The sequence below is a fragment of the Teleopsis dalmanni genome, chromosome 2 (assembly GCF_002237135.1).
Source record: "Teleopsis dalmanni isolate 2A chromosome 2, ASM223713v2, whole genome shotgun sequence".
Classification (NCBI taxonomy): Eukaryota; Metazoa; Arthropoda; class Insecta; order Diptera; family Diopsidae; genus Teleopsis; species Teleopsis dalmanni.
This window is the reverse complement of record NC_051847.1, coordinates 107,338,102-107,350,655: the sequence shown is the minus strand read 5'-3', so window position 1 is coordinate 107,350,655 and position 12,554 is coordinate 107,338,102.

The window sequence follows — 12,554 nt, the reverse complement described above, 5'->3', positions numbered from 1 at the left end:
AAAATAAGGAAAAAAAAATCAATTTGAGTAAAAATTAAAAAAGTAATGCGAAATTTCAGAAAATTTTTTGAGTGAACGCAGACTTTTGCTACTATGTGTATGTATGTAGCAACAGTAAGAATGATAAGCAACGCAACCTACACTCAGAATATAATTTAAAAAATTTATAAAAGTAGCATAAATTAGTGTATTATATAAGTTATATAAAAGTAGCATATATTTGTAATTGCTCGCAAACGAGAGAAACATCTTATAACAAAGAAGAAATAAATAAAGTCAGTATAGTTAAATGCTTAGAACGATAAACAACGTGTTTAACTTACTCTGCATATGGGTCATTCTTTTACAACTCGGACACCTTTTTGACCTCATGATCTCCTATTTGGCTGAAATTTTTTTTATGAGCTCCTTTCATAAAATAAGAAGACCCGTATCTCGGAAAAAAATTTTGTGATTTTTTTCTAGGAGATATGGACCCATGGGGTTTTGAGAATTGGCATAGTAGACACATTTTCAAATGGCTATATCTCAAGTTCTATAAAAGATGAAATTTACTGCGTTTCAAAGATAATTGATTGAACTTTTATAAAATTTTTATTTATATTTAAGTACTAATATTAACTATTAAATTTCAAAACAAAATTTTTCTTAAAATATATCTCCTGGGATTCCATTTTTTATATTTTATTTAGATTCAGTTTTGAATTTTACTACCAAATAAAAATTTTTAGGATGCGGTTATTTTTTGAAATTTTTTAATATTTTTTTTTCTCCCTCAAAACACATCAAGCACATGCGTACTACATTTTCATTGAATGTATTTTCAAAGAATACACTACATATATTCTTATATAATATTTTTGATTTCGATTAATAATAAAATTCTACATAAAACCCAAAAATTTCAGGACGATATTGTGATTAGAAGTACTTTTAAAAATTTATTTATCTTTCATATCACACCAAATTTTTCAGTTAAAAAAAAAAAAGGCATATGTCACAAAAATTTTTTTTTTTTTAGTTCTGATTCAAATTAATATATAAATTCCACTTCAAAAATAAATATTTCGACTGTGATATTCATTTTAGAAGTAATTAAAAAAAATTAATTAATCAGGTGTCCTTCGCGTTACTCATACGCACCAAAGCACCATGAAATCAATTTTCGAAGGAAAACTATACAAAAATGTTTACTTTTTATTTTTAAAATATATGTATACATAAAATATAACATTTTAAATTAGTTCCGTATTATTTCTGTTTTTATATTATGAATTTTAACATAATTTAACCGTTTAATAAACTTTTTTCTTATATAGATGAATTAAAAAGTTAATTAGTTTCATACTAGTCGAACTACCTAGAAAACTGCAGCACATAATCACACCTACCTTTTTCGGTGAAGTGTTATTTTGCTACAGTTGGAAAAATACTCTGCACAGGTAAGAAATGTTATAGGAAAGAAACTGTAAGGAGCTAAAAACAAAATGTATTTTTATGGTTTTTACATTGATTGTATTAATTTTCATTTCATTATTGATACATAATCTGTAATGTCTGAAGAAGAAAATATGTTTGCCATTAATACTTTTTTGGAATTTGGAATAAGGCTAGCTCTTGCAGCATTCCCCTCTAAGGTCGGAAAAAAGTGCCATTCTGCTTCCAAACCAAAGTCCGCTTTGTGATGAGTTAAATTAATAAAATTTTTTTTATTTTTATATTGTGAACCCGATCCATCGAAAAACTAAATATTTTTTTTAATATCCGTACTAATTTTTTTAATGTATTTGATAGCGTATTTCTGGAACAAATGTACAGCAGTTGTGTTGTGATGTAAACAGTCAGATATGCAAACAAAATTTTTTATTTGTAGTTTTTTATTTTCATCACGGTGGTATATTGCAAGAATATGAATTGTTGCCTGATTATTATTCCAGTGAATACCTTGAACAGAGTTTTGAACAACAAAAGCATAATTTTCGGAAAAATCACGCAAAACTATGCATTTAGTTTTTGTTAAGTTGCTTTTCTTATCATTTAAAAACTCTGCCTGTTTTTTAACAATAAAGGAATGCAACAGCAATTTGTCTAAACCATCTGTTAAGGATTACAAATATTCGTCTATTTGGGATATCAACGTTTTTAATGTGCTTCTCTCTTCACGATCCCATTGTTTGTATTTAAGGGTGTCAATCATGTTGTCATCAAATATCTCCAGAAGTTGTTCATTGATATTTTCAGTTCCAAGAAATTTGGCGCAGGTTCCTAGAAAACATTCTGTGCGTGAAGTATTGCAAATCATGCATTGTAGGCAATCTTTATAGTTATTTATCGGCTTTCTACTACAATCAGTCAGTACTTTTATATTCACTCCATATACCATTAATCGTACGTTTTCGTGTATGGAGCACACACAAACTAAATGTGTGCCGCTTGCTCCTGCAAGAACGCAATGTTTGAAAAACTACATTACAGGTCTGGATGGTTGAGTTTGAAAGGTGTATGCAACTCCTTCAAATTGTTTAGAATGGACCGTTTTCGCATTTGTGTTCTTTATCCGTCAATTTGTAATGATACGCAGTTTTTTTTCCAAGGCATTACTTGACTGTTTTCTTCACATTCGTAAAAATTGTAAATTCTATTGGTTACATATTTTCCTAGCGGTGGCTTTTTGGATTTACGTCTTCTAAGATTCATTTCTCTGAAGTAAGTTTTTTAGCAACAGTAGTCATACATTTTGTAGCGTTTGAGAAGTAAATCGTGACCCTTTCGGATAGACCAATTATGTATCACACCCACTATTTTTATTTTCATAGTTCTATCTGCTGTGCCATTAAAATTTTCCTGAAGCTATTTTGCTACTCGCTGTCCATTAAGTCTGCCACTGTTTTCCTTTTTAGCCGTCTAGGTATTGCAACCACCTGGAGAAGACTGGATGCTGTAACGTTGACATGTGTTTTCAATCGCTGTTTGTGAGCAATGGCACACCTTTCTGCCACGACGTCGACTGTTGGTATGTCAAGGTCACGGTGGAGATCACTGTTTCTAATGTAATATGGAGCATTTACGATGTATCGTAGTACTTTATTTTGAAAGCGCTGTATAGTTGCAATGTATTTCTTGCTGGCACAACCCCAGAATTGTATGCCATAACTCCAAGCCGGCTTCAGTATTTGATTATAGACCATTAGTTTGTTGTGGATTGCCAGTTTAGAGCGCCTGCCTATGAGGTGGTAAAATTTCTTTAGTTTTAGGTCAAGCTCTTCTCGTTTTTTCTTAACATGCGCTTTCCAGCGCAGCTTGGCGTCGAGCGTAATGCCCAGATATTTGGCTTCGTTGGCGTGTGGAATTTTTGTGGCATCGATATGAATTGGAATATGGTTATAATTTCTCAATGAGAAGACTATATGCACTGATTTTTCCTTATTTAGCTTGATTCTCCACTTTTTTGCCCATGAAGCAATTTGATTGACTGTGTGTTGCAGATTAGCCGTCGCGTCTTCTATATTGTTTTCGATTGCTAGAACCGCAGTATCGTCAGCAAATGTTGCTGTATTTAGTTGGTTTGCAGAGGTAAGTCGTGTGTATACAGGAGATATAGAATGGGCCCAAGAATGCTCCCCTGCGGGACGCCTGCTCTAATCTTCTTTAGTGCTGAATGTGCATCTTCATATTTAACACTGAAGTACCTGTCGTTTAGATACGATGATAGCAGCTTACAGTATTGTATAGGCAATAATGATTTAAGTTTATGGAGTAATCCTTCATGCCAAACCTTATCGAAGGCTTGTGATACATCTAAGAACACGGCACAACACACTTTCTTCTCTTGCATCGCCGATTCAATGGCATTTACGACTACATGTATTTGGTCGATGGTTGAGTGGTTTTTTCTGAAGCCGAATTGATGATCCGGAATTAAGCGTCTTCTCTCGATTATTGGTAATAAACGCGATAGTAGTAGTTTTTCAGAAAGCTTCGATAAGGTTGGCAATAGAGATATTGGCCTATATGAGGATACATCATTGGGAGACTTCCCTGGTTTGGATATCATAATTACCTCAGCGAATTTCCAAAAAATGGGTACATGTTTCAAACGGAGGCACGATTTAATTAAATCGCATAGGTAGATGATGCAGTTATTGGGTAAGTTCCGAAGAACTTCAGCCGTTATTAAGTCAAAACCAGGAGATTTTTTGAGTTTCATTTTTAAAATTTGTTTACTCACTTCTTCCGTAGTGACTGGAACAATTGCAGTGTCGCCTACGGGCCAATTTGTACTTGACCCAATAATATCTTGGCCTTCATTTGGACTGAAGGTTTTCTCTAGGTGTTCAGCAAACAGGTTCGCCTTTTGAGAATTTGTTTTAGCCCAGTGAGTTTCGTTTATTTTCACTGGGGCAGACTGCTGCATTGGTCTGTTAAATGATTTAGCAGCTTTCCACAAAGAGTATTCATTATTTTTGTCTGCCGTGAGGCCCATCAGAAAACTATTAAAGGTATTATTTTTGTATGATTTGATGGCTGTACGTAACTTTTTAGTTGCTCGGTTTTGTTGCGATTTAATTAACAGACATCTAGTTGCTAGCCAACGTTTTCGCAATTTTCGCTTCTCCGTAATCTTTTTTGTGATAAAGGGTGGGTATTTTTTACCATGTAGAGTTTGTACTTTTGGTGTTGGTGTACTGTTCCACGCTGCCATCTGCAATTGCTGAGTGAAATGAAGTACTGCGTCATCTAGTTGCTCGCTGTTAACAATATGATCAAACTTGTGCAAATGTACAAGCTGAAGCTGAAAATATTTCCAGTCGGTAAATTTATTTGCTAACTTGGGTGTGTTCTGCTTTATTGTTGGATTTTGTGAAACTATCAGCAGCACTGGTGAGTGGTCAGAGCTAAAGTCGAAGCCTTCTGAGATGGTTAGGTGAGATGCTGGAATATTTTTGTAGACAAAGAAGTCGATTAGGTCTGAAACTTTGCTAGTACCGGGATGTATGGTATGGTATAGAATATAGTTTTTAAACGTTATGTGCGATTGCTTAGTAAAATGAGTTTCAGCGATTAAACCGATTTCAATGTTTTCGCTATTTAATACGACTTCGAGTTCATTTTTATGTTTTGTTAAGCCATTCGCATTCCATAAGAATAGTTTCAAACGATTAGTCATAATCTAAAAATTGCATATTGTGCTCTAGCACGCTTAGACGTTGTTCGAGCGTTTTAAATACCTCTTCTTGTAGATTAAGTTTTGTTAAGATAATTGACAACGCGTTGTTGCTTTGTGACTCAGTACTTTGAATGGGTCCCTTTACAGTTTGGGCGTAAGTGACTGTTCCAACACTAGTAGGTCCAGTAATTTCGGATTTACTTTTTGTTACAGCAACTTGATTATTTTCGTCAGCCTTAGTTTTGTCAGCTTTGTTTTATAATTTTATTTTTTGTAATTCTTTAGCGACTATACAACCACGATAGTTCGCTGGATGCGGTTCGCCACAGTTGCAGTATTTAGGCTTATCGGACACTGTCTTTTGGCACTCCGAAGTTAAATGTTTGCCGGCGCATTTAACACATCGTGGAGGTTTTCCACAGAAATTTTTTGTGTGACCGAACGATTGACATTTTTTACATTGAGGAATTAAGTTTGACGGTTTGATGGGTTCAATCTTTACAATTGTGTTAAGAATACTTTTTATCTCATAGATTTTCTTCACATCTTCGGTTGAGTCAAATGACAAAAGGAACATATCAAGCGGTTCTTTAGTCTTCCATTTGAGTTTGTTTATCGCACCGATTGCTTTTAAACCTTGGTTGTTTAAGTCATTTATAAACGATTCTTGATCACACGAATGGTGAAGATTTTTTACTATAACTTTTATTGGCCTAGTTTGCTTGTCTTCGTAGCTGAACCAGGTAACATTTTCGTGAGTTAAGAGTTTTGTAACAGATCTATAGTCAAAAGAGTCAAAAATAGATACTCTTTACTCTAGCTCTTTACTTTAGATATTCTTTGACAAGATGAATAGAAAATTAGCTTTCTCCAGGGAATTCGAAGTGGTCATTAATGACCGATCTACTTGGAGAAATAATGAAATTAACTTAAAGCAGGGCTCTCAATTATGGTATACTGATGGGTCCAAAATGGAAAATGGCAGTACAGGAGCTGGAGTTATGGAACCAAACTTCCGCAACACAATAGCAATGGGAAAAACTGCTTTCATTTTTCAGGCAGAGGTCCATGCCTTAGAGCTATGTGCAAGAGAATGCATACGTAAGGGCACCCGAGGTACCAATACATGCATTCTGTCAGACAGACAAGCAGCTCTAAAATCTTAAGCAAAATCCTTATTCTAATTAAAGTTGGTCTGGGAATGCTTTCAACTTCTCAACACCCTAGCAACGAGGAACTATGTTACTCTCATGTGGGTACCAGGACACGAAGGGCATGAGGGCAATGAAATACTAAAAGGGTGCACGTACTCCTTTCAGAGCCCTTCTGCGGGGTAACAAACAGCTTTACAAATAGCTTATTATGTGAACGGTAGAAACAACATCTACTTGAATATTGGAGAACCCAAACAGGCATGCGACAGTCAAAAAGATTTATTGATCCTGATCACATCAAAGTTGATGCTAACATAAACCTTAGCAGAAACGATATCAAAATCTACACTGAACTTCTTACAGGACACTGTAGACTTAATTACCACATGAAGATTATAGGTGCAGTAGAAAGTGATTCCTGTCGACTCTGTCATGAGGAGAAGGGACCATCAGAACATGTTCTATGCAACTGCCCAGCGGCGACAAGACGTAGACTCAATTACCTTGGTAGCGGGATCCTGGTCCAAAATCAAATGGATAAAATTAAGCGCACTGCAATTATAAGATATATAAATAGTCTAAAATTGTCCTAGTTCAGCCTATAGGCGCACAATAGATCTTTTAAATCGGGGTGCATAAATAGCCTATTTTAAATAATAATAATAGAAATTAACATTTCTACGCCGAATCCATTTCACGGACAAGAAATATACATGTCTTCAACACATTGTCGGGTGCGTTAGAAACTGACATTTCTACGCCAAATTAATTTCAAGAATTCACATTTCTTCAAACGACACATTGTCGCATACGTCGGAATTCACATTTCTACGTGAAGTCAACTAACGGTGAAGAAAATTACAACTCTGTGGCAAATTCGCCGCTCGCGACTTTGTGTCAAGCCATCATCATACGCGTTCCACTGTCCATAACAAATAAATTTTATTGTAGAATTGGACTTGGAATCCGGCGAGCGAAACATGGGCGAAAAGTTCATTACACTAGGCTATACCTACTTAGCCATTTAAAACATATTAGTTTTTATTTTTATCTTCTATTACACAATTTTATTACAAATTTTACCCTATTCATATTTATTCAGCCAATTATTGGTTTATGCAAACAAAAGAATATATATAAAAAATTACATTGACACTTTTACTATTCGTACAGCTAAAGCAAAGTATATAAATTACAAATGTTCTTTATACATCCAAATAAAGGGAAGTCTAAAGATAGGTTTTTGGAACGCTCACGAGCTGACCCAACACATTTGCGAAATTAAGACTTTTCTTATTGACAAAAACATTGATGTTATGCTTATTAGTGAAACTCACTTTACATCAAGAAGTTATCTGAGGCTTCCTTATTACACTAACGCAAACCATCCTACTGGTAACGCCCGTGGTGGCACAGCAATAGTCATAAAAAATATTATTGACCACTTATTTCTCACCAATTACAATGAAGATTATCTGCAATCAACAGCCATATCATGACGAGATATATATGGTGAATGAACTATTGCCTCTATTTACTGTCCATCTCATCAATCATTTAAAAGTCATCAATTTGAAAATTATTTCAAAGCGCTCGGGCCCAATTTCGTAGCAGCAGGTGACTTTGACACCAAGAATACTCATTGAGGCTCAAGATAGCCATAGTTACATTAGCGAACATCTCACGACATATATTCCGCTTAAAACTAATCATGACATTGAAACCGCAGTAGAACAATTCAACAAAATTGTACAAAAGGCAGCTTGGATTGCAACTCAGTCTACACTGAATTGTACGACTGTACATCTAGACAAGGATATCAAAGAACAACTACTTGAAAAACGTAAATTATTTAGGGTTTGGCTGATGACGAGAAATCTTAACGATAAGAGGCATCTGAATGTAGCTATAAAAAAACTCAAAGCAAATCTAGAGGCAAGAAAAAATTCAAGCATTGCAACTTACTTAGCAAGTTTGTCTCCCTCTGAGGCCATTAAGTACTCCTTGAAGAAAGCTACACGCACTTACGACGTATATACCACCAATAAGGATGTATAATGGGCAATGGGCTAAAAGTGATGCTGACAAAGCGGAAACTTCTGCAGCACACCTTGGTAAAGTCTTTCACCCACGCTGATCTAAAAATAATTTGAAAGATTCTGAAGTTGAAGCTTTTCTTTCTATTCCTAGGTCTTTGACTCATGAATTAAAGTGGGTCATAAAAAACAAAATTAAAACCAGAAAAGCTCCAGGATATGACCTGATAACTGGAAAGGTGCTACATTAGCTACCAGATATGGGTTTTGAATTCAAACCAATTGTTCAATGCAATTTTTACCTGTGAACACTATTCAGCTCAATAGAAAGTCGCCCAAATCATATTAATTCCAAAGCCCGGTAAGCCCATCGAACTTACAACATCTTACAGACCCATCAAGTTCTTCCTGTGTTGTCAGAAGTATTTGAGAGAGTATTCCTAAAACGTCTAAAGCCAATTATCGAAAATAGATGTCTGATTCCTGTAGTAACTTCGCTAGTTACACATAAATACAGTTCTATATTATTTCGTATCACTTTATTTATCTAATTACAATACAACACACTAATTGTTAAACTTACACCAAACGCTTATCTTGCCGCCCTTTTTCTGCCAGCTGCTCTTCTCTTGTTCCGTGTTGTACAACATACGTTTACTACCAGTGTTGTACTACGTCTGTTTACTACAGTCCTCCCCTATTAATATTGTTGGTAGTCTTGATGCCAACGTGGCGCATGCTCCTTTGTAGCCCTTTGAGATCGTCTTAACTCTTTGTAACGTGTTATAGTCGATATTTCCTGATTTGCTATTAACATCATCATTGGAATTAGTCTGTTGCTCGATAGCAGGGGATAGAATCTCTTCCGGTACATAAGTTCGATTTGGAACAATGAATGGTTCAACTGTATGCGTGAATTCTGGAACTTCAAACAGTTCATTTAGTACGTTTTTTTGTATAACGATACTTCAGCTGGTTTACATGTGCTTTAATAACGCGCTCATTACTTTCCTGGTCAATTTTGACTTCATAATTGACTACTCCAAGTTTCTTTATGATTACAGCAGGTATCCAAGTCCATTTATTGTTATTGGAATGAAGTTTATAGTAAACGTTATCTCCAAAGCTGAACTGCTTTAATTTTGTCTTTTGCTGATTACTTTGTTTTTCTAATTCGCCTTCCGGTTTTTGCTGTTTAATGCAGTCAAGACGAATTTTCATTTTTCTGCCATTTAGGAGCTCAGACGGTGATTTCATACCGAGATTGTAGGATGGTGTGTATCGATAACAAGTGAGGAATTCATTGTGCTTTCTGTCGAAACTTCCCTTTGCCTTTTTAAGTCCTGATTTGAGTAGGTCAAGGAACCGTTTTGCTTGGCCATTTGATTGTGGACTGTATGGAGCTGTAGATATGTGATTAATTCCTTGGAAGTCGCAAAAATTTTTGAATTCCTGCGAGATGAATTGCGTTGCATTATCACTAACAATCGTGTCACAAAGGCCGTGTTGCGCAAAAGCTTTCTCAATGAACTCAATAGTTTTAGCTGCAGTAGTAGTTGAAGTTTTGAATATTTTTGGCCATTTGCTAAAAGCGTCTATGATAACAAGGAAGTAATTGATTGGACCAGCGTAGTCAATATGAATTCGTTACCATGGTGCAGAAGGAATTTTCCACTGTTGAGGAGTACATTTCATTGGACTTTTTGAGGCTGTAGCGCATGTGTCACAAGTTTTGACTACATGTTCGATATCAAGATTAATGTTTGGCCAAAAAACTTTGGTAGCAGCAAGAAGTTTCATACGACACTCACCTGGATGTCCATTATGAAGATCTTCAAGGACTTGCTGGTGGTAAATTTTGGGAATAACAATTGTCTCACCAAAGAAAATACTCTGTTGTTGGATCGTAAGATGATGTTGATGCTGAAAAAATGCAGCTACTTCATTATCTGTTATTTGTTTTCTCTTTTGAGGCCAGCAGTCATTTTGAATGTAAACGTGACCTTATTGAGAGTATGGCAGGCTTTGGTTGCTGTTTGAATATTAGTGAAAGTGATTGGAAGTTTGGTGGCTGTTTCTACCGCAAAACAATTGATTTTCAGGTCCTCGTCTTCTTCTAATTGAATATATGCTATGACGGTATCTACATCAGGTTTTACATGGTTTACGATAAGTCGAGAAATAATGTTGGCATATCCAAAGCTGTCAGTATTTATGTATTCAATATAGAAGCCGTATGACAGAATAGTGGTTGCATAACGTTGCATGCGAGCCGCTGTAAACAACGGGATGCCATTTTTCGGGTTGAATATAGCAAGAAGTGGCTTGTGGTCGATATGAATGGTAAAGCGATGACTAGAAATGTAATAGTGACATTTTTTAATCCAAACACGAGAGCTCGAGCCTCCTTGTGCATTTGAGGATACTTCCGCTCCGCTGCATTGAATGTAGCTGAGTAGTGCATAATTGGGTGACGCGTTCCGTCATTAAATTGATGAGAACTGCACCCATACAGTATTCTAAAGCATCAGTAGCTAAAATTATTTTCTTTGCTGGATCGAAATGCGTGAGACATAGATCAGAAGCTAATACATTTTTAATCTTGTTGAATGCTTCATTATGATGTTGTTTCCACTCAAACTTCTTATCTTTTTTTAAAAGTTCATCTAAAGGACCGCGAAGGCTTTTCATACTTTTAATGAATTTCTCATAATAATTTACAGCTCCTAAAAATGCTCGTGTTTGTTGCAAATTTGTTGGTGGTGGGAGATCTTGGATTGACGAAGTTTCCCTGGATGTGGTCTGATACCATATTGATCTACCGTGTGTCCGCAGAACTCGACAGATGTTTCTCCAAACTTACATTTCTCGAAGCGAAGTTTGAATCCATAATCCTGAATACGCTTTAAGGTTTTAAACAGTTGAATTTTGTGGTCTTCTTCATTAATTCCCGAACAGATCATATCATCAATAAACCCAATGGTATTGGTTCCGCTAAGCATTGTGTCAACAATCTGTTGAAAAATGCCAGGGGCTGTTTTAACACCTTGCTGCAGTCTAAGTACTTTAAATAAGCCGTGGTGAGTATTGATAGCCATCAGTTTTTAAGATTTTTGGTCCACTGGGATCTGGAAAAATGCATCTGATAGATCAATTGTGCTAAAGACTTTCTTATTAGCGAGTTTGGAGAACATTTGGTCAGGCGTTGGAAGAGGATATTTATTTGGCTCTAGACCGTCATTTAGACCTGTAGAATAATCGGCACATATACGAATTTTTCCGTTCTTCTTTCTTACAACTACGATTGGCGCAGCTGAATGTGAGTATTGAATTGGTGAAATTACTCCAAGATGTTGAAGACGTTCAAGTTCTGCCGAAACTATGGGAGCTGCTGCATATGGAACTGGTCGAGCGTTACGATAAACGGGTCGCGCTCCTTCTTTTAGCCTCAGAGTCGCTTGGGTCTTCGTACAGCAGCCAAGGTCATTAGAAAAGAGAGACGGAAATCTAGCCTTTATTTCATCGTTTAATTTATCGCTACTAGTTAGTTGGATTGCTTTGCAAAAGGAACTGATAGGCACTGAACATAAGTCAAATGTCGTTATCCAATCAATTCCAAACACGTTCAACTTAAGTGGCGTGACATAACACACATCATATTCCTCTCTTCCATTTAGGTTCACAACACAAGCAAAGCTGTCAAGAAGAGGAATTACATTTTTAGAAGCATCGCCAGCTTTTTTATTAGTAGTTTGTAGGGTTGGCTGGCCCAGTTTGGTCCAGTTCGATTTGGAAATAATTGTTATGTCCGACCCGGTATCAAGTTGGAGTTTAATTGTAGATCCATTGAGATTTGGTCTGACATACCTACGATGCTGCTGCGTTCTGTTAGTTTCGTCAATTTTCTTTACACATGATGTGTCAGGGGGAGAGTTATCAAATTATCAAATTCACCATAGAAGAAGAAAAACATAACCAATTTCCATATTTGGACATTAATTTATTACGATATGATAATCGTATACTGACAAAATGGTATCAAAAACGAACAGCCTCTGGACGAATTATAAACTTCAATTCAAAACACCCCCACCATGTAATAAGTAACACAGCCAAAAATATGGCTATAAGAACATTAGAGTTAAGTGACACAGTTTTCGACAAGGAGGTAAGAAATAATTGAAGAAAAATGATTTC